This window comes from Eriocheir sinensis, chromosome 46, assembly GCF_024679095.1.
Source record: "Eriocheir sinensis breed Jianghai 21 chromosome 46, ASM2467909v1, whole genome shotgun sequence".
NCBI classification, from domain to species: Eukaryota; Metazoa; Arthropoda; class Malacostraca; order Decapoda; family Varunidae; genus Eriocheir; species Eriocheir sinensis.
In genome coordinates, this window is record NC_066554.1 from 5,439,192 (window position 1) to 5,458,671 (window position 19,480).

Below are 19,480 nucleotides of genomic sequence, written 5' to 3' on the forward strand. Positions count from 1 at the left end.
ACAAAGGAACAAAGGGGTTAATGAGAGAGCTTAGAGAAAAGTGGGAGAGGATGGTATGGGACTGCGGTGGAAAAGGAAGGAAAGAGAAAAAGAGCTTATGGGAAAAAGTTGGAAAGAAGGGAAAAGAGGAAGAAGTGGGATGAGGAGGTAATGGACATAGCGCAGAGGAAGGAAGGGGTTTAAGGATTAGTTTGGAAGAGAGTAGAAGAGAAGATGAGGAAAAAGAGGAAGATGGAATAGGAAGAAGAAGAAATTGGAGAGAGCAGGAGGGAAGAAGAGGAATGGAAAAGGAAAGGGAAGTAAAGTAAAGGAGGGAGGAATGAAGATGAGGGAAGATGAGGGGAAAAGAAGAGAAAGGTGAAGGAGGTAGGGGAGAGGTTGGAGAAAATGCTAAAAAGGGAAAGAACGACGGAAGAAAGGAAAAAGAAGGAAAAATCGAAAGGAAGAAAGCAAAAGGAGAGAACAAGAAGAGGAAAGAGGAAGCAAGAAGAGAAGCGAAGTAGTTAAATATTGAGGTCATCCTCGTCCCTTTTACTGATGACGTTATGAATGTGGTGCTGGGCCCTCCGCCCACATGAGGGGTTCCCTCGGAACACCAGACACAGAACACGATAGACTCTGAAAGACACACATGTGTCCAATTTTTAGACACACCATGTGTTGTGTGATCATCTACGCTACCGTAAGTAGACAGTGAAGTGGGATACCGTAAAGGAAAGCGCACTTAGTACAAATTGTGTATAGTGGTTATGTTAATAGTACAAGAAAATATATGCGGTGTAACTTGTGGTAAGATATATTCAGTGTTAAAATAGAGTCGCGATACGCGTCGTTGACAGGCAGTGTGTGAGGCCTGAAGTTCTTTGAGCTTTATTTAGTTCAATTATTTTCTATCATTCTTATTTTATTGTAGTGTTAAGATTAGGTTTCATATAAATAATGAAAAAGCGACAACGTTTCACCACCCCAGCTACGAACTCCTTCAAAAAACTCTTTAACGTACCAGAATATTAAGTCAGTTGTCGCAAGTGCAACTTTGGATTATATTTCCTTCAACAACCCAAAGCAGGGTTACAACGTGACGGAGGGGAGGTAGAGGAGGAAAAGGAGGAAGGAGGGTAAGGGAAAGAAGGAGAGGGGAAGTGGAAGGGGGAGTCGAATTAGGGGCACTGATTGGCGGCCCGGCGTTTGGCTCAGAGCGCCACCACTCGGTAGCTGAGCACGTCATTACACCGGTCAGGAGGCGGTAAGGAAAGGAAAACCATCGTAGTAAAAAAGGATATCAGAGGGTGAGTCGTGATTAGACCCCCTTCGTAAAGGACATTAAAACCCACCATAGGAAACGAATAGATGAAAAAAACAAGGATTACTAAAAAAAAAATGGATTATGAAGAGACTGTGATAAAGGAAACGTTAAGAGAAAAGAGAAAAGTATTCACAGTAAAACGATCATTGCGATAACGAAAGTAAAAAGAGAAGTAAATAAGTAAAGGTGGAAAGAAGGAAGGCTTAGGAATAGACAGAATAGGACCGAGGTGGTATAAGAATAAGTAGACGGGCAAAGAAAGGGATGGAAGAAGGAAAAAAATAATGAGATGAATAAAGGAAAAGGCATAAAAGAACGAGACTGAAGTGGCTAGAAAGGGGACGAGAAGGGGAGACTAGGGAAAAAGGGAGGGAAAGGGAGGAAGGTGATAAACAGCTAGGAAGAGAGAAGAGCCTAGTAAGGGAGAGAAAGGGGAAGGTCGTCGTAATGAGAAGGAATTGCAGGTGCAGGAAAAAGGTAGGAGAGGGGCTAGAGAGGAGCGAGAAGGGAAATAAATGGGGGGAAGGGGGAAAGGTGATAAACAGCTAAGGAGAGAGAAGAGCCAAGTAAGGTGGACAAAGGGGAAGGGCGTCGTAATGAGAAGAATTTTGGGTGCAGGTGACATCAAAGGTGGGCTGAGGGCGGTCCCGAGATGAGGTGAGGCTAATTGGATCGCACCTGTAAGCTCCGTGGACCGAGATTACCTGGCGTCCGATTATTTTGTGACAATTATTCATCGTTGCTTCCTTTTCCTTCTTCTCTTCCTCTTCCTCTTCCTCTTCCGTCTCCTCCTCCTCTGTGTTGCTTCCTTCTTTCTCCTCTCGGTTTTCTTCTTCTTGTATCGCTTTCTTGTTTACTTTTTCTTCATTCTCATCCTCTTTTTTTTGTGTTAATTATTCAACATTGCTTCCTTTTACTCCTTCTCTTCCTCTTTCTCTTCCGTCTCCTCCTCCTCTGTGTTGCTTCCTTCTTTCTCCTCTCGGTTTTCTTCTTTTTCTATCGCTTTCTTGTTTATCTTTTCTTCATCCTCATCTTCTTTTTTTTTGTGGCAATTATTCATCATTGCTTCCTTTCCCTCCTTCTCTTCCTCTTCCTCTTCCGTCTCCTCTTCATCTATGTTCCTTTCTCCTCCCTGATTTCGTTTTGCCTCCTCCTGTATTTTTTTCCTGTTTTTCTCTTCCTCTTCGTCTCCTTTCTTTGTATTTATTTTTCCTTCCTTTCGTTTTCTGTCATCCTGTAAATCTTTCTTGGTCTTCTCTTCTTCCTCTTCCTCCTTGGTGTTTCTTTTTTTCTTTCTTTCTTCTCTCCTTCTTTCGTCCGCATACTTGTTTTTTTGTGTGTATGTTTTTTTTTCACCTTCCTCCTCTTCTTCTTTCTCACTTTTATGATTATATTTCTCGTCCTCCTCCTCTTCCTCCCACATTTTATTCTCATTTATATTTTCATTTTCATCCAAAGTCTTCACAGCATCACCATCATCCTTTTTTTCTTTTTCTTCATCTCCTTTTTCTTTTTATATTTCAAAATGTCTTCCTTTTTTTTCTTCTTCCTTTTGTCATTGTCCTGTTCTTATTCTTGTTCTTTTAATTCGTTTTCTATTTCATTCTTGTTGTTTAGTATATCTTATTGGTGTTATAGAGGGATTCTTCTTGTTATTATTTTCATTATTATTATCTTCTTTCATCTTTCCTTCTTTTATTTCTTCCTCCTTATTTCTTTCTTCTTTTCTTTTTTCTTCTTATTTGCTTACTTCTCCGACACCTCATCCTCTTCCTCTTAATCTCTTCGATGCCCTTGTTGTTGTCGTTATCATTGAGATATTGATTTTATTATTATTACTGTTATTTTTTTTTCATCTTTTCCTTCTTTTCTGTCTTCATTTCGTTCTTTTTCTCCTTATTTTCTTCTTCCTCTTACTGTGTTCTTCCTCCTCCTTTCCTTCTCCTATTCCTCCTCGTCCTCCTCCTTCACATCTACCTCCACCTCTTTTTTCTCCTCCTCCTCTTCCTCCTCTTATACTTCCACCTTCACTTATTCCTCCTCTTCCACCGCTCACTCCTCCTCCTCGTAGTAATTTCCTCTTAACTATAATATTCTCAGAGCTGGGTTCAAAAGGGAGAGCATAATTATTTTTTTTCCTCGTTACCTTCCCTCGGGTACTTCCATACACTAACACGCGACTGATGCATTCAATCCGGCGTCCCTCTCCCGACGAGTAAGAGGGATGAAAGACGTGACTCCTTCGGTTCCCTCCCTCGCCTTCCAATACGTTAGGTTCTCGCTTTTCTCTTCTTCCTTCCAATCATCTTCGCTTTCCTTCTTCCTCTCTTTTTTTTCTTCTTCCCTTCCTTCTTTCATGTAAATTAAACTGAATATTGAGTTTTTTTCCTTTCCTTCTGTTTTATTTCTACTTTCCTCATTTTCCCTCCTCTTTCCTTATGTCATTATTTTCACTTTCTATCTTTTCTCTTTTTTTTCTGTTTGCGGTTCCTTCGGTTTTCTCTCTCCCCTTCCAACACGTTATTTTCTCTCTTTTCTTATTCTTCCTTCCACTTATCTAGGGTTCCCTTCTTCCTTTCTCCACCTTTTTTCTTGTCTCCCTTTCTTGTTGCATTCAATCATGGAAATAAAGTACTACACCTTTTATTTTCTTCGTTTTCTTAACAAGGCTTCCTACTTTCTTATAATTATTAGTTACTATGTTTGTAGTTCCCTCTCCTTCTCTTCTCTTTTTCCCTCCCTTTCTTTCCGTATTTTTTTTCTCATTATTTTTTTTCTTTTCTTTGCTCTGTTTTTTTTTTTAATGCCTTTCTTCTCTACAATCTTTATTTTTGCTTTAATCATTTACTGAACACCCTTTCATGTCTATGTTCTTCCTTCTTTCCCTCTACCTTATCATCCTTCCTTCTTTCGTCCCTTCCTTCCTTCCTTCTTTCCTTCCTTTCTTTCTTCCTTCATTCCTCGCATTTACCTTTCATTTTCATTTTTGTCTTCTTTATTTTCCCTTCCGGTCTTTTTCTGCATTCCTTCTTCCCTTCCTTCTTTTCATCTTTCCAAACACTAGAACACACATCATCTCCTTCATCCCCTCCTCCTCCTCCTCCTCCGCCTCCTCCTCCTCGTCCCGCTTTTCCATGGCTGCGACGCGTCCAAAAGATGAATATATCAGGTCATCGCCGAGACTGGAATTGCCTTTTGGATTTCCTCTTGATCTCTCTCGTGCTGAAGCGGCATCAACGCGGATCATACATTTTTCACTTACATTCAAGACTCTGCTTCCCATCTGCTTGCGTGAAGATAAGGAAGATTGAGTATATATTGAAGAAGCAAAGAGGGAGGGAGGGAGAAGGGTAGAGAGAGGGGTGGGGGGAAGAAGAAGACTAAGAAGAGAGAGAAGAGAAAGAAGATGCAAAAGAAGAAGATGCAGAAGAAGAAGAAGAAGAAGAAGAAAAGTAGTAGTTGAAGTGGAAAACAAAGATGATGAAAAAGAAGAAAATAAGTAGAAAAAGAAGTAGAAAAAGAAGAAGAAGAAGAAGAAGAAAAGTAATAGTAGAAAAGGAAAACAAAGAAGAAAAGAAAAAGATGCAAAAGAAGAAAAGAAGAAAAAAAAGAAGAAGAAAAAAAAAAGAGAAAATGAGCAAGAAGAACAGCAACAACAACAAATTAAAGTGAGAGAGAGAGAGAGAGAGAGAGAGAGAGAGAGAGAGAGAGAGAGAGAGAGAGAGAGAGAGAGAGAGAGAGAGAGAGAGAGAGAGAGAGAGAGAGAGAGAGAGAGAGAGAGAGAGAGAGAGAGAGAGAGAGAGAGAGAGAGAGAGAGAGAGAGAGAGATTTACTAACCAACTGTATTTTCCTTCTTCTTCCAGGTTGGTGTCTATCTGTTTACCAAAGGATCTTCCCTCATCGTTTTCTTCGCTATTTCTGAACAAAGACTTAGGGAAGACTGCAACGTTTTGAGTAAGTTACGTTCTATTATTATTATTATTATTATCATTATTATTGTTTTCATTATATATGTGGAGGGAGAATAAGAAAATAGAATAGAAGAATAGAATAGAAGAATATAAGAATTAAACAGAACAATAGAAAAATAGAACAGAAGAATAGAAGGATGACAGGCAGGTAGAAAGAAGATGGAGGAAGGAGGAGGGGAGGCAAGAAGCAAAAGATGAGGGGTTAGGAGGAGGTAAAGTAGAAGAGGGAAGGAGAGGAGGGAGAAAGGAAGAATGAGAAACAAGTGGGAATGAAGGTAAAGGAGAAGAGAAGGATGGGAGGGAAGGTGGTGGAAGGTGGTGGAAGGGTGGAGAGAAGAGTTGACTAGAGAAACGTGACAAGGCATCTCTCTCTCTCTCTCTCTCTCTCTCAATATTCCATCCTTCCAGTCTAACTTTTCCTACATAAGTCATTCCCTTCTCAATTTGCAATCCCAACGACTCTCTCTCCTCACATCACAAATATAATATGACACATACACACACTCTGCATAAATAATAAGCAACGGAACGCCGATAATGCTGCGAAGGACAAACAAGGAGAAATGAGCAACGTATGAAATATTCTACGCCCTCGAATATTAGATCCATCGTCTTTATTTCCTGAAAACTCACACACGTTAGATTTTAAAGAACGTCGCTTGCACTAGTTATGGTGACGTGTTTCACCGCTTCTAGACTACTTTTGTTGATGGTTGTTGTTGTTGTAATTATTTTCCTATAGTTGTGATACTGGAGGAATACAATTGAAATACTGAAAGGGAATACTATGCTAGATACAGTATGAATTTGTTTTAGGAAGAAACTGAATACTTACCAATTAACTGACTTACTAACTAACTAACTGATTGACTTACTGACTAACTAACAAACTGTCTCAATACGGTGTTCAGAAGATTTTTTATTGAAGAAAATTTGCACCTATAATCTAAGAAACGTATGTGCCTAAGAGAGGAAGATAAATACTCGTAGATATATAGATTGAGAGATGGAGAGATGGATAGATAGAGAGAGATAGAGACCTACACGTGGCTACATCTCTCCTTCTCTACCTCTCCTCTCCTTCTCTACCTAAACATTACATGAGTTTCTCTCCAAATTTTTCCTCCATCTCTCCTTATCGTCAACACCGGCAGCTGGTCTTAAAAGGCAGCAAAGAGCACGTCAAGATAGCAGAAGAGAGAGAGAGAGAGAGAGAGAGAGAGAGAGAGAGAGAGAGAGAGAGAGAGAGAGAGAGAGAGAGAGAGAGAGAGAGAGAGAGAGAGAGAGAGAGAGAGAGAGAGAGAGAGAGAGAGAGAGAGAGAGAGAGAGAGAGAGAGAGAGAGAGAGAGAGAGAGAGAGAGAGAGAGAGAGAGAATATAAGAAAATGTTTTACGTCTTCATGTAATTCCAGATGATGGTCAGGATGCAAGGGTTCTCTTCCTCCTCCTCCTCCTCCTCCTCCTCCTCCTCCTCCTCCTCCTCCTATACTCGTCCACATTTATCTTGTTTTCCTTCTCCTTTTCTTCTAACTCCTCTTCTCCTTTCTTCTTCTGTTCCATTTTATTTCTTCAGTCTCATCTATTATGTCTCCAATTTCACTTTATTTTTTTTCTTCTCTTCATTCTCCTCCTCCTTTTACTTTTATTCTTTATTATTTTCCTTTATCTTCTTATTCTTATCCCTCTCCTCCTTAATATTCTCATTCTTCTCATTCTCCTCATTATCCTCCTCCTCCTCCTTCATTTTCTTTATCTTCTCCTATTCCTTCTTCCTCCTCCTTTCTTCCTCCTCTAATTCTAAACCTGTTCCTCTTCCACCTCGTCTTCCGCTTCTGCCTCATTCTGATTCACCTCCACATCCTCCTCCTCTTCCTCCTCCTCCTCTATTTTTTTCCTTCGCTCCCTTCCTCCTACTCTCTCTGCGTCACTTCCTCGTTCGTATCCTCCTCCTCCTACTCCTCCTCCTCCTCCTCCTCCTCCTCCTCCTCCTCCACCTCCTCCTCTTGTCTGCTTCTCTGTATATCTTTAATTGTATATCATAATTACACAAAGATCATTTCCCTCTCTCTCTTTCTCTCTCTCCCAGTCTCTCTTTCTCTAGTTACACGTAATGACTTTCTGATCATTCCGAGTCTGCATTTTTATTCTCTCGTGTGGGAAGCAGGAAACGTGAAGGTAAACAGAAATTAGGGAAATAAAAAACTGGACAGGTAAAACTAATTAGAGAAGGGTCAAGGGAAGGGAAGGAAGAAGGAAGGAGGAGGAGGAGGAAACATGGGATCATGGACGAGCAGGCAGCAGAAAGCCTGTTGGCTCATTACAAGGCTGCCTGCTTTCAGTGATTTAATCAATCCGTCAGTCACAGGATGATGCAGGGTTCGAATCCGCAGCTACCACTTGGGATTTTTCAGTCACCGCCGAGTGGCCTGAGACTACCCACATGCTGTCCTGAAGACCGCCCATCAACCCGGACTCTAGAAAAAGCTGTCCAAGTGAAATAAAAAATGAGCTCCGGGGGGCAGCATGAGCCAAGCACAATGGCGCCACTATGAGCAACTGCCTGCGCCATGACGGGCTCAGGCCTACCGCCGCTATAGGCCATATGTAAAATAGAAAAGTAATATAGTAGTAGGAAAACAAGAACAAGATCGAGATGTAAAAGAACAAGAAGAACAGGAAGAATAAAAAACAAGAACAAAAAGGCCAAAAAGAACAAGAACAAGAACAACAAAAAACAACATTAAAACCCTCCCGAGCACAATCAGTAGCATAACAAAAACAAAAATGAAGAAAAAGAAAACAAGGAGGCAACAAAAGAAGAAAAATAATTAAGGCAAATTTACTTAAAAGGAAAATAAATCATAATAAAAACTACTAGAACACACACACACACACACACACACACACACACACACACACACACACACACACACCTCTATCCCCCACGAACCCTCCTTACCCCCTTTTCTCTCCCCACGAACCTTCTCTACCTTCCCCTTTACCCCCAACACGAACCCTCCCTACCCCCCTCTCCCTCCCTCCCCACACACACATACATAAAAAAAAAGCAGTAATGTACAAAGTGGAAGCCAACATCGGAACCCGCCATTATCCCCCATTTACTCTTTATCATCATCCCTAGCTCCTCCCTCCCTCTCTCCCCACCCTCCCTTCCTCCCTCTCTCCCTCTCTCTCTTATGTATTACCTTCCTCCTCATCTTCTGTCCCTTCCTACCTTCCCTTCCTCTTGTACTCTTCCTCCTCATTTCTCCCTCTCCCCTTCCTTCACCTTTTTTTTTTTTTATATATTTCCTTCCCTCTGTCTCTCTCCTCCTATCTCTCTCTTTTATCCCGTCTGCATCATCCTCCTTCCCCCTTTTCCTCTCTCCCTCCTCATCTTCCTTTCCTTGCAGCTTTCCCTCCACCGCGGCCCTTCTCTTCCTCCCCACCTTCCCAAATCCTTGCACCCTTTCTTCTATCCCTCTCTCTCCCCTCTACCTCTCTCCTAATATCCTCCCTTATACCCTTGCATCCTTCCTCTCACATATCTCTCTCACTTTCCACATTTCCCCTCCTTGCACTCTTCCTCCCCTTACGAGACGTCTCTTCCCCTTTCCTTCCTTTTCTCCCCTTATCCCTCTCTCTCTTCCTCCCTCCCACCTCCCTCTCCCTCCTATCGCTCACCAGGCCTCGTAACATCCCGTCCAGCCGCCGCCCGTAACGCCGCCCGTCCGTAACACCCCGACGGACGCAAACACGGACATCAGCGTCACGGACAGTAGCGGTGGCGGTAAATTTCCGTCATAACAACGCACTGAAGGGACGAGAACGAGAGGAGGAGGAGGAGGAAGTGGGATCAAGGAAGAGGGAAAAAGTAGTGGAAGTAGCGATGACGAGGAGCATAAAGGGAAGAGGAGAAGGAGGAGGAGGAGGAGAAGGAAAGGAGAAGAATAGAAAGAGAAGAAGGAGGAAGAGAAGGGAAGGAAGAAAATGGGGATAAGGAGACAAATCTGAAATATCACAAAATGTATATAAGGAAAAGTAGTTGTAGTAGTAGTAATAGTAGTAGTAGTAGTAGTAGTAGTAGTAGTAGTAGTAGGAAGAAGTAGAAGGAAGAAGAAGAAATAGAGAGGAAGGAAAGAACACAAACCCAGACTCCTCTTCAAATTTAGGAAGATAAGAAAGGAGAGAGGAAAGGATAAAGGGGGGTAGAGGAGGGGAAGTAGGAGAAGGAAGATGAGGGAGGGACAGGGAGGGAGGGAGGGATAAATATTAGAAGGGAAAGAGGGGAGAGAAAGTGCTCCGTGATCTCCATTTCGCCTCTCACACCTCATCAAGTCTCCCCTCTCCTCCATCACCCGCGAGAGAGAGAGAGAGAGAGAGAGAGAGAGAGAGAGAGAGAGAGAGAGAGAGAGAGAGAGAGAGAGAGAGAGAGAGAGAGAGAGAGAGAGAGAGAGAGAGAGAGAGAGAGAGAGAAATCATAAAACCGGAGTATCACACATCACACACCCTTCATAACCTTCCCTTTACCTCCTCCTCCTCCTCCTCCTCCTCCTCCAAAAACATAACCAGCCACGCCTCCTCCTCGGGCCAAGACGGAGCTAAGCCACGCCGTCGGGAGGGGCTGCGAGGCTTTCGGGAGGGCGTGGAGGCGAGGTCCTGAGGGGGCGGGGCGCTGATGGAGAGCTAGGCGGGAGGTACACGAGGAAAATTACCTGAGTTGCAGTATTGGAGGAAGATAAGTAAGGAGGAGGAGGAGGAAAGAAAGAAGGAGGAAAGTTCAAGAAAGGAGAAGACAAAACCAGCAACAGTCATGATAGGAAGAGAAGGAAGAAGATCAAGGATAAGAGGAATACCAATAAGAAGAGAAAGAGAAGGACGAGGAGGAGTAAAATAACAAAGAATACAAGAACAGCAGCAAAGATAGGAACAGGAGGAGGGAGAGAAGGAGGCAGAGGGGGAGAATGAAGAAGAGAGGACTAAAAGAACAACAACAAATAGGCCAATAACAACAATAACAACAAAAACAAATGCATCAAAACTCAAACACACGATAAAACAGAACAGAAATAGAAATGAAAGGAGAAGAAAAGAGGAGGAGGAGAAAGAAGAAGAGGAAGCCATTCGTATTGTAACTAAAAGAGATACAAGAAGAAGAGCAGAAAGATTTATAAAAGAGACTAGAGAGATAAAAAAGGTAAAGAAAAGAGAACCGTAAAAGACATCGTTGGGGAAAGAAAGACATTGAGAGGAAAATAGACCAAGAAGAAGAGTGAAAAAAAAGGATAAGTCTACAAAGAAGAAACTTATGAAAAATATGAGTAAGAGGAAATATAGGCACAAGGAAACAATAAAATGAAGAAGAAGAGGAGGAGGAGGAGGAAGAGGAGGAGGAGGAAGCAATTGAGAAAACAAGATAAAAGAGCAAAACAGAAAATGATGCAGTGGAGGAGAAGTAAGACAAGGAAGAAGAGGAGGAGGAATACATGAGAGAGGAGGACAAGGAAGAGGAGGAGAACAAGAGAAAGAAGTAAAAAGAGTAGAGAGGAGGGCAAGGAAGAGGAGAACAAGAAAAAGAAGAAGAAAGAGTAGAGAGGAGGGCAAGGAAGAGGAGGAGAACAAGAAAAAGAAATAGAAAGACTAGAGAGAAGGAGGGGAAGGAAGAGGAAGAGAACAAGAAAAAGAAGTAAAAAGAGTAGAGAGGAGAGCAAGGAAGAGGAGAACAAGAAAAAGAAGAAAGAGTAGAGGAGGGCAAGGAAGAGGAGGACAAGAAGGAGAAGGAGGAAGAGGAGGAGAACAAGAAAAAGAGTAGAGAAGGAGGGCAAGGAAGAGGAAGGCAAGAAGGAGAAGGAGGAAGAGGAGGAGGAGGAGGTGAAAAATCGGAAAGGAAGGAGGAGGAAAAGTAATATGAGCAAGAGAAGTAGATGGCGGACATGAGATGGGAAGAGGAGAAAGAAGAGGAAAAGGAAGAAAATTAGAAAGAAAAGAAGGAGGAGCAAATAGGAGTAGCGGGCTTTTTTTGAGTAGCGGGCTTCTTTTTTTCAGTAGCGGGCTTTTTTTCACATTTGTTAGCTTTTCTTATGCCCTTGAGCTGACTCCTCTAATATAAAAAAAAAAAGGGAGGAGGATAGTACGAAGAAGCGTCAAAGAATATCATTAGGAAGAACAGGAATAAAACAAAGAGGAAAAGGATTAGGAGAATAAAACATCAGAAGAAGAAAACGAAAACAAGGAGGAAAAATTCGAAGACAGGACACAGGAGGAGAAAGATAAGGAGGAAAAGGAGGAGGAGGAGTCAGTATGTTGGAAGCGGGTTTGTGAGCGCCGCGGCCATGGAACTTGCGGCGGAAAAAGTAAACACGCAATGATAAACAAACAGACCATGGAAGCAGCCCCATCCTCCGTGCGGGGCTGCGGAGGGAGTAAGAGGGGTGGGCACACTGGAGAAAGAGGGGGCGACAGAGAGAGGGGGATACGAGGAAGTGGGGATAACGGGGAGAGGAAGGGACTATTTGGGGAGCTTAGAACAGAGGAGGAAGTGGATATGAGAAGGGGGGGCTACAAGAAGAGGTAGAGTAGGACGCAGGAGGAGTAAGTAGTAAGGAGGAGGAGTAAGGGAAATGGAGAGTAAAGTATGGAAATGGAGGAGGAAAAGTGGATATAAGAAGGGGAGATACAAGAGGAGGTAAAGTAGGATGCAGGAGGAGTAAGGAGTAAGGAGTAAAGGATATGGAGAGTAAAGTATGGAGATGGAGGAGAAAAAGAAGAGACCGCATGGAGTAGAACGTAAGAGGAGGGAGCTGGAAGGGGCTGCAAGGAGGAGAGGTGGAGAGAAACGGAAGGAAGGGGTGTAGAAAGAGGAAGTGCATAAAGAGGAAGGTAAGAAGATGTAGATGGGAGAGGCTGCAAGGAGGAGAGGGAGAAGGGAGTGCATGGAAAGCGACATAAGAAGAGGTAGAGGAAAGAAATAAACTGGAGGAAAAGGAAGAAGAGAGAGACCGCAGGAAAATAAAGATGAAAGGGAGGAGAACGGAGAAGAGAGGTATATAATGGAGGATGGTGTTGCATAGGAGAGTGGAGGAAAAAGATTTGGGAGCAGGTGCTTGGGAAGAATGGTAAGGAGTATTAAGGAAGCGGAGGTGGCGGAAGAGGATCTGAGAGGAGTTGCAGAGAGAGGAAGAAAGAGGAAAGAGTTGATGAAGAGACAAACTGCGGGAAAAGGAAAAAGAAAAACAAAACAAAAGGAAGAAGAAAGGAAGGAGAGGGGGAATTTGAGAGAAGTTGCAGAGAAAGGAGAAAAGAGTAAAGAGGGAAGAGGAAAGAAAATGCTGAGACAATGAAATAAGGAAGAGAGGAGGTAGAAAAGGAAGATGAAATGAAAGAAGAATATCAAATAGAGAAGACAAGGATGAAAATGACTACGTATATAAAAGGAAATGAGAGGAAAATAGGGAAAAAAAGGCAGAAAGGGTATGTAACGTAAAAACGGGGTGAGAGGAGATATTATAAACAGAAGGAGGAAAAAGGTGAGACAGGATTGAAAAAGGAATGGTTTGTAGAAGAGAGTAAAAGGGTTCAGTGAGAGAGGGATTAAAAGGGAGGAAGCAGAAGGGGGATAAAAATAGAACAAAGGGAAGGGGAAGATTAGGGAAAAGTGGAAGAGAGATGAAGGAAGGGACAGGAGAGGGAAGAAAGGAAGAGAAAGGAAAATGTGTGATGAATTATGGAAGGAAGTGAAGGGACGGAAAGAAAGAAAGGAAGGAATAGGAAAAAGAAGAGGAGAAAATAAAGGGGAGTGAAGGAAGGAAGAGCAGAAGAAAGTGAGGGAGAGAAGGGGAGAGTGAGAGGGAGGGAATGCTAAAAGAGTATGAAGGGAATGGAGGGAAAGTAACAGGAAGTATGGAAGAGAGAGAAAAGAGGAAGGAAGGTGGAGAGAGATAGTAGGGAATGAAAGAGGAAGGGGAGAGAAAAGAGAAAATGTGAGGGAGGAAGGTGGAAGATAATGCAGAGAAGGATGAAAGTAAGGAATTGGAAAAGGGAGAGAGAGAGAGGAGAGAGGAGAGAGAGAAAGAGAGAGAGAGAGAGAGAGAGAGAGAGAGAGAGAGAGAGAGAGAGAGAGAGAGAGAGGGAGAGAGAGAGAGAGAGAGAGAGAGAGAGAGAGAGAGAGAGAGAGAGAGAGAGAGAGAGAGAGAGAGAGAGAGAGAGAGAGAGAGAGAGAGAGAGAGAGAGAGAGAGAGAGAGAGAGAGAGAGAGAGAGAGAGAGAGAGAGAGAGAGAGAGAGAGAGAGAGAGAGAGAGAGAGAGAGAGAGAGAGAGAGAGAGAGAGAGAGAGAGAGAGAGGTGGAAAAAAGGGGAAAGGGGAATCAAAGAGAAATGAAAATAGGGAATGGAAGAAGGGGAAAGAAAGGACAGGCGAGAGAGAAAGAAAGGGAAGGAAGATGAAATGGGATGACGGAAGGAACGAAAAGAAAGGAAAGGAGGAGGGCGGCTACGGAAAAGGGAGAGAAAGGGAGAGATGAAAAGCGACAAGGGGAGATGGAAGTAGATAGAAGAGAAGGGAAGGAAGAAAAGAGAAGAAAAAGGGGGAACAAAGTGGAAGAGAAGGCAAAGAGGGGATAGAAGTAAGGAATGGCAGAAGGGGAGAGAGGGAGGGAGATGGGGATGGGGGGGGGGGGGGGTAAAAGTGAGGAGGCTGGCTGGTTGGCTGGCTGGCGGGTGGGGAGGATAAACAAAACTACTTTACCGGTTTTATCTCTTTACAAGTTACTGGGGCAATTTTCTTTAATGTGTCGCAAAATTCCCGCGGCATACACACACACACACACACACACACACACACACACACACATATACACGCACACGCACACACGCACACAATCCCCTTCCCACATACACAATCCCCCACCACCTCTACCACCACTAACATGCCCCCCTTCACCACCACCACCACAATCCTCACCACCACCAACACCACACCACCATCCCCTGAGACTCCTGAATAAACAAACGGCCTCTCCCGCCCGTATATCTGTGCAAGTGTTCCGCTCTGAAAACACGACTGAGAGTTCTCTTTATATTTAGTTGTTGTGGCAGTGGTAGTGTTGGTGGTAGTAGTAGTAGTAGTAGTAGTAGTAGTAGTAGTGTAGTAGTTGTTCCTTTGTTCTTATTTTCCATCTTTAACATTCCAGTCTTTAATTTCCGTCATTATCCCAATCATCTCATCTGTAAAATTGCTCCCTCTTTCTCTCTTCCGCCATTTTACCTTCCCTTCCCTTTTCGTTCTCCTTGTTTCCTTTCTCTTTCTGCTAACATTCCATTCTTCATAATACTCACCCATGGTATCATCTATTCTCCCTTTTCCCATTCAACTCTTCGATCTTTCCTTCCTTTTCTCCTTCTAACATTCCAGTCTTCACACATTCATACATAATTTTGTCTACCTTCCCCTCCTTCATTCCATCCATCCATCCGTTCTCTCTTCCAATCGTTTTATCTTCCAACCTTCCTGTTTCTATTGATATTTTTCCTTGGTCTTCGTCTTTCAGATTCACAAAGCTAAGATGTCCGTCCATTATATCCTTCAGTCCCTTCATATTCTCCTTCTAACGTTTAATTCACGGGTGATTCACGGGAGCTTAGGTTCAAAGGAGCTGCCTTGTACAGGACTACCGGCCTCTTGCAGACTCCTACGTTCTTATGTTCTCATGTTCTTATTTATACATTCATCCATAAGTTTATTTACACTAATTTTTCCCAATCCACCCCTTCTTACTTTCGCCATTCCTTCACTTCAGTTCTAACATACCATTCTTCATTCATTTCAACCCCTAAGTCCATCTCTTCTCCCTTTCCTCATTCCGTCTATACTCTATTCCCTTCGTTCTTTCTTATTCTTTCTGGGTTCTTATTATTTTCCTTCTCGGTTTCCAGCTTTCGGATTCACAAAGCTAAGAATAAAAAAGCATGCGTTGGTCTCGGTGGTCGCCTTCCCCCTCGTCTCGGTCGTCGTCAAAGGCTCGAGAGACGACAAAAATAATAATAATAAAAATAATGATGAAAAACTCAACGACCAAGAGGAGGAGGAGACTTCTGAGGGCTAATTTTTGGTTGTAATTAGTTGACGAAAAAGTAAATTATGAAGCGGGTGAGGTGAAGGACACGTGTAGGAAGGCTGATGGTGATGGTGATGATGATGATGATGGTGATGCTGCGTGTGACAGTGAAGGCTTTGATAGAACGAGGAGGAGGAGGAGGAGGAGGAGGAAAAATAATTATGAAGAGGGTGAGAAAATATAAAATGAGAAAAAATAAAAGAAAAGAGAAAAAGTAGAAGGGAAATTAGAGGACGAGGAGGAGGAGGAAAAATAATTATGAGCAGGGTAAGAAAATGTAAATGGAGGAAAAAGAAATACAAGAAAAAGAAAAAGTTGGTGAATAAGAAAAAGTAGAAGAAGGAAATCAAGAGCAGGAGGAGAAGGAGGAGGAGAAGTAGGCGAAAGAAGCGGAGGAGGAGGAGGTGGGAAAATAGTTATGAGAAGTGAGCAAATGAAAAGGAGAAGAAATAAGAAGTATAAGAAAAAGGCGAAGAAAAAGAAGAAGAAAAAGGAAAATGAGAGGAGATGGAGGAGGAGGAGGAAGAGGAGGTAAGAAGGAGGTGGGAGGGGAGGGGGGGGGGTAAATAGTTATGAGAAGGGTGTAAAAATGTATTAGGAGGAAAATTAAGAAAAAGAAAACGATGAAGAAAAGTAGAACAAGAGAAAAGGATGAGTGATGACGATAGTATTGAAGAGGAGAGGAGGAGGTAATATTTTTTAAGAGATAAATATTTTTTAAGAGAAAGGAAAAGATGAAGAAATAGAAGAAAAATCAGACTAAAACCAAAAAGGAGGAAGAAAACATGAAAATATAATGAAAAGAAGAAAAAACGAAAAAAAAGAAAATTATGACGATAATGGTGATGATGAAGACAATAATAATAATGATGACAAAGGTAATGAAAAAAAAAGCATATAGAAGATTACCATAACGAAGGAAACAGAAAAAGAACAAAAGAAGAGGATGGGAAAGAAAAAAAAAGAGGAAGGAGAAGAAGAAAAAAGAAGGATAAAGAGGAAAAAAAAAGAGGAAACTGACGATGATGATGATGACAAAAATAAAAAATAAAAAGAATAAGTAAGATAAGCAGAACAAAGAAGCGAAACATATATAACAAAAACAAGAGGATAAGGAAGAGAAGAACAACAAGAACAAGAAGATGGGAGAAGAAAATAGGAGAGTGTTCAAGATCTTAATATATTCACCCACAAATGGCTACGTCAACATCCGGGAGCCACGGGGGGGGCGGGGGAAGAGACGGCTCAAGAGGAGAAGAAGAGGGGAAGAAGGGAGAAGAGGGGAGAAGGGAGGGAGTCGATAGGGGTGAAAATCCTTGCCTGTGGTGGGGAGAAAACGACCTTATTGACGCTTTTACTGAAGACGTCCATTCTGGGGCCTTTCTTCACCTCATTACTCCTCCTCCTCCTCCTCTTCCTCTTCCTCCTCCTCTTCCTCTTCCTCTTCCTCCTCTTCCTCCTTTTCCTCTCTTTCCGTCTCGCTCTTTCTCTCTCCCGGTGCCGTGAAATTCTAGTCTTATTTTTTTGTTTTCCTTCTTTTCCTCTTCCGTTACTTTTTTTTCTTTTCTTTTTCGTCTTTTTTTTTCGTTTCTTCTTATTCTTTATCGTTTTACTGTGTCACATTTATCTTTTTCCTTTATCTTTCTCTCGTATTTCCCTTTTTCTCTATCATTTCACTTTTTCTTATCGTTTTTGTTCTTTTTTTCCTTTTTTCCTTCTTCTCCTTCTACCTCGACTTCTTTTTCTTCCTCTGCTGCTTCTTCTTCTTGTTCTTCCTCTTCTTCTCCCTCTTTCTTCTTCTTCCTACGACATAATCTCAACCATTCTTCTTCTCTTTACATAAAACAAATCTAACTTTCTCTTTTTCCATCTCCACATTTTCTTTTTTTTCCACTTCATTTCTCTTTTTTTTTCTCTTTTTCTCCTCCACCCTATACTTGCGTCTCTCCCTCCCACGTAATTCTCACCTTTCCCTTCTCATCACATTCCTCCTCCTCCTCCTCCTCCACTTCCTTCTCCTTCTTGGGTGCTTTTTTTTTCTTTCCTCGCCGTCTCTCCCCACCTCATTTTCTTCGCACAAAATATACATGAGCAAAAAACTCTAAACACCTCGCTTGTCGCTTACTTCTGCTTCCTGTGTTTTCCTTTTTCTCTGTGGCTTTTTTTTGGGGGGGGGGGCGTTTCCTCCGTAAGTGTTTTCTCCTATTTATTTTCTTCTTTTTTTCTTAATATTATTTCCGTGTTAATAATCTACATTCTGAATTTTTGTTTATTTTTTCCATTTATTAGTTTGCTTTATTACTTATGTTACGCCGAGTTTGATTCTTCTATATCGTTAATACCTTTACTTTATTGTACGAATCTGTGTCTTTCTGTCTGTCTATCTGTCTGTCTGTCTGTCTTTCTCTTCCTCTACCTCTGCTTTAAGATGGAAAACGAGGGTAATAGTAGTAGCGGCAGTAGTTTTTAGTAGTAGTAGTAGTAGTAGTAGTAGTAGTAGTAGTAGACAAAAATAAATAACCAGAAAACGAAGAAGAAATACAAAACACACGACCGCAGTAAAAGAATGAGGAAGGAAAGACAGCGAGAAAGATAGATCGAAAACATGACCCCGGAAGAAACTAAACAAAAAGAATTACACCAAAATATACAATAAAATCAGTAAATTATGAAGGGAGAGAAAATACCGTGATCTAATTGCCGAATCAAATCATATAAGGAAAAATAAAGCAGGGACAAACAAGAGGCGATATACAGAAAGAAGAAGAGAGAAAGAAAGAAACAAAGAAAGATACAGAGCGAAAGAGATGAGGAAATAAAGGAAGAGATGAAAGAAAGAAAGATGAAGGAAGGAAGAACGAAAGACAAGAAGAATTGAGAAAAAAGAAAGGAAAGAGAAGAAAAGAAAAGACGTCTGATGCTTACTAATCTTTTCTCCTCTTCTTCATTTCTACACATATGATCGAACTTCTGTGTGTGTGTGTGTGTGTGTGTGTGTGTGTGTGTGTGTGTGTGTGTGTGTGTGTGTGTGTGTGTGTGTGTGTGTGTGTGTGTGTGTGTGTGTGTGTGTGTGTGTGTGTGTGTGTGTGTGTGTGTGTGCGTGCGTGCGTCAAGGAGAAGCTCAAAGCATGTTTTCCTTCGTTTTGGAGTGTTTTGAGAACGAGAAGGAGGAGGAAAAGTTGGAGGAGAAGGAGGAGGAGGAGGAGGAGGAGGAGGAGGAGGAGGAAGAGGGAGGAAGAGGGGAAGAGACTGTTATTTAGCTGCTGTGTGAAAGTAAAGCGAAAGTGTCAGATAGGCAAAGTTGGAGGAGGAGGAGGAGGAGGAGGAGGAGGAGGAGGAGGAGGAGGAGAAGGAGCCAGCAGAGTATAAAAAGGAAAAGAGAAAAACTAGTTGAAAGAGTAAGAATCAAAACGGAAAAAAAGAGAAAAGGAAGAGAAAAAGGAGGCGACTCGAACGTGCAAGCAGTAAAGGAAAAAAACATAAGAGAAAGAAAGGAAAAAAGGCGAGAGGTCAACAGTCCACAGCGACCTCCGGGACCTTGTTCCGAGCACGTCCTAAAGGATGTATAAGGGAGTTTTTTTTCTCTTTTTTTCTTCTTTTCTCCTACTCCTCCTCCGCTTCGTTCTCCTTTCAGTCTTTTATCCCAATTTCTTTCGCTTTCTTTTCTTTATTCAGTATTTTTTTTCTTTTTTGTCGGTCTCTTTCCTGCATCCTCTTTTATCCTATCATTCTAGTTTTTTCCCGTTTTTTTTCTCCTTTTCGCCTCCTACTCCTCCTTCGCTTCGTTCTCCTTTCCGTCCTTTATCCCCATTTCTCTTGTTTTCTTTTGTTCTCCTTTTTTCTATTTCTCTTTTTCCACCATCCTTTTTTATCCTCTTTCATTCTTGTTCTCGTTTTTATGTTCTGTTCCACACACTCCATCTCTTTACTATTTCATCCCCACTTCCTCTTTCTTCTTCCTCTTCCCCTTTTTCCTCCTTCACCTTTATTTCTATTCTTTTTCTTCTTTATTTCGACCGTTTCCTTCATCATTTTCCTTTCGTATCCCCCTTTCCTTCTTTTTGTCTACTCATTTTTTTCCCACAAACTCCAC

At 42.0% G+C, this 19,480-nt stretch overlaps 1 protein-coding gene across 1 annotated transcript in view; it reads left to right on the forward strand.

The window, feature by feature from the left end:
* Positions 1 to 19,480, forward strand: part of LOC126981006 (uncharacterized) — a 114,234-nt gene that overhangs the window by 33,431 nt on the left and 61,323 nt on the right. The window contains exon 2 of the mRNA XM_050831558.1: positions 5,170 to 5,260. The gene's annotated coding sequence lies outside the window, so the exon portion shown is untranslated. The remainder of the gene's footprint in view (positions 1 to 5,169; positions 5,261 to 19,480) is intronic.